Source organism: Acyrthosiphon pisum, unplaced genomic scaffold (assembly GCF_005508785.2).
Source record: "Acyrthosiphon pisum isolate AL4f unplaced genomic scaffold, pea_aphid_22Mar2018_4r6ur Scaffold_20497;HRSCAF=21204, whole genome shotgun sequence".
Classification (NCBI taxonomy): domain Eukaryota; kingdom Metazoa; phylum Arthropoda; class Insecta; order Hemiptera; family Aphididae; genus Acyrthosiphon; species Acyrthosiphon pisum.
This window is the reverse complement of record NW_021769862.1, coordinates 1,472-4,619: the sequence shown is the minus strand read 5'-3', so window position 1 is coordinate 4,619 and position 3,148 is coordinate 1,472. Positions and strand designations below refer to the sequence as shown.

The window sequence follows — 3,148 nt, the reverse complement described above, 5'->3', positions numbered from 1 at the left end:
TACGGTTCCACTCTGCGAGGCTGCTGCGGAATAACGAAGCTGGCTGAGGACTCTGACATTGCAGCCATAGATAGCGCCTTTAAGCTACTCACCTCCCCCGACGGACGAGTCACGAGGGAAGCGGTCGATCATGTGAGGAGCGTCACCTGCCGGAGGATTGGCCGAACTCCTTCCAACAGTGAGGTCGGTAGCTACCTATCAGGTGACAATGAAGGCCCCTTCCGAGATACCCGGGGCAGTGGAGTTGCCAGTGTATGGTCCCGCGCCCGCAACGCATCCGGGAGACTAGCCGCATCTTGGTCCCTGGATGGCCCCCCCTCCATCTCCCATGCGGGAACTACCTTGCGCGCGAAGCAGAGGAGGGAAGTCATGAAGACCATACGCGACCATTTCCGCATTGCGAGGGGCCAGGCGCTCATCGATAAACCGGACCAAGGCAGGGCCATAGAATGTGTAGCTGCGCACGCCGCGTCCAGCCACTTTCTCCGAGCGGGCGACTTCTGCCGATTTGCTGACTGGAGGTTCGTGCATAGGGCAAGGCTGAACCTGGTGCCGCTGAACGGGTCCTCGTCCTGGAGGACTGGTGACCGCCGATGTCGACGGTGTGGGAATAATATAGAAAGCCTCGCCCACGTTGTCAACCATTGCATGCGGTACACCAGCCTCTATATGGCCAGGCATAACTCTCTGGTGGCCAGGTTGAAGAAAGCAGCGGCCGGGAAATTTGAGGTCGTGTCTGAGAACCAGGTGATCGGCGTACAACGCCTCAGGCCCGACCTTGTGCTCAGAAAGGGCACCACAACACTAATCATTGATGCCACAGTACCCTTCGACAATAGAATCAAGGCGTTTGAGGAAGCTGCCGCTGAGAAAAAGGCCAAGTATGAGGATCTAAGGAAGGAGATCGCAAATGACCACCCTGGGGAAGTCTCAGTGTTTCCGTTCATTGTTGGCTCTTTGGGCTCATGGGATCCGAACAACGATGTGCTAGTGAGACAGCTTTGCAGCAGATCTTATGCGAAACTCTTGCGGAAGCTATGCGTCAGCGAAGTCATCGGATACTCTAGAGACGTCTTCACCGAACACATAAGTGGGGTCCGAGCAAGGCACGGCTGAGCTGGATCATTCGACCCACCGTCACCATCGTCATGCAGTTCACTATTACAACCTTTTGTCATTTCATAAGTAAAAAACCTCCGCTACTTGTACCCCCCCCATGTTTTTTGTCCTCCCCATGTCTGTATTCACCATAAACATTAACAAATAAATAACTCTGTTCTTATCAGCTTAACATCTGATACACCTTTCATTGAAAGGTTCAAATGTTAAACTAATTTTTTCAAACTTGGTGGAGATTTTGGGGCTTGCTCCTGCTCCACCGCGGGTTGACCCGGTATTGCAGTACCACCGGGAACGGCCCACATAATAAATATGAGCAATTAGTATAAGTTAAAAGTATTTTGAAAAAATTATTTTGAATTTTCAAAATTTTTCAAAATTTTGGATTTTTCAAATTTGTGAAATTTCAAAATTTTGGATTTTGGATTTTTGGATTTCGGATTTTGAATATTGAAGTCTTGTGTTTTAAATTTCCTAAATTGTGAATTGGATGACGCGCCTTATTTTTATGAATATATCAAAGTCCAATGTGCCTTCAGTATTTCAGTTAACATTAAAAATTCGTTTAAGATATTATTTTGAATATCGTTGACCGGTGACCACAACAAAGTCATATATTATTTCAACGCCGAAGGGCGATTTCGTGAGACATATTGTAATTGTTTGCAAAAAGAAACACAACAATAAAATTATCATAGAACTAATAAATAATTTTTAATTAGTCACGGAAGTCAAAATCATCTCGATTCGTGAGCGACTCTCTGACGAGTGTGTACATCTTGAAATATATTATATAAAAAAATATAAAATGTTTTTTCTATATCTAGGTCAACTAGTGAACAGATTGTATAATATTTAATCTGTACCTGTGCCGTAGCCAGGGGGCACTAGGGGTAAGTGCCCCCCCCTATATTTTTTATGATTGATGTCATAAAGTAATAGGTTCACAGGTAAAACAAGTACCTATAATATAATTACCTATACTAGTTCTATAAAAATTAGAGAAAAAAAAAATGATTTGGATTCAATGCCACAACTACACCAATTTGGGCCCGTGTGTAAATAAAATGAATGGCCCCCTCCTCACTCTTGAAAATTGAAAATTAATTTTTCCAAATTTGAAATCATACTTTGGAATTTTAGGTACCTATAAATTTACAAATAAATAAATGTAATAATTTGTAGCCTTTTTTTATTCATTTTAAATATAAATAATTATTAAATAACAAATAAATTGAACATACCATACATTAACAGTCAACTCAAAAATAATTACTGAAAAATTCATTTTTCTTGCTTTTCTGCTTGCAAAATTGTCAATTATATTTTCTATGTTAATATTATTTGCTTGTTGTCTTTCAATATTGAGTATAGATTGAGTATAGTATAGTATCCTAGTATATTGTTTCAAAGGCAGATGAAAAAAATTAAAAATCCATAGTCACAATTTTTTTATAAGCACTTAAAGTTCAAATATTGACAAAATACGCAAATATGACGAAAATTTCCAAATTATTTTGAGTTAGAAATTTTTCTTTTAAAATTTAAGATTTGAAAATGTAATACAAGATCATTCATAAGTTTGTCTATCTTTTTTAAAAAAAAATATCTTCAAGCAAATCAAATTAAATTTTTATGAGCATTTGAATTTCATATTTTTACAAGATGGATATCTACTCCATTTCTCACATAGTGGATTTTGTTATTTCGTTGTAATTAAAAAACGAATGACTGTAAATACATAACAATTTCACTGAATGTTCATATTTTCATTTTCTATACACGATAAAATTTTGAAAATAATTTGACTCTTTTTGAGCTGTTTACGGACTTTGTCGGTTTTCAATTTTTTTAGTTTTTTTTCTATAAATATCAATAAAAATTTATTTGTTGGGTAAAAAAGCATGAAAATGTAATGCAAGGCTCCTGATATATTGTTACAATAGCAGTTGAAAAATAATGAAAATACATAGGCACAATTATTTTTTATAAGCATTTAAATTTTGAATTTTGACAAAATATATCAAAT

The 3,148-nt window shown here is 38.2% G+C and overlaps 1 non-coding gene across 1 annotated transcript; it reads left to right on the top strand.

The window, feature by feature from the left end:
* The first annotated feature begins 1,234 nt into the window (after positions 1-1,234).
* Positions 1,235-1,427, top strand: LOC115034668. Its single transcript, XR_003839993.1, has one exon. It is a non-coding gene; the product is annotated as a U2 spliceosomal RNA (small nuclear RNA).
* The last annotated feature ends 1,721 nt before the right edge of the window (positions 1,428-3,148 follow it).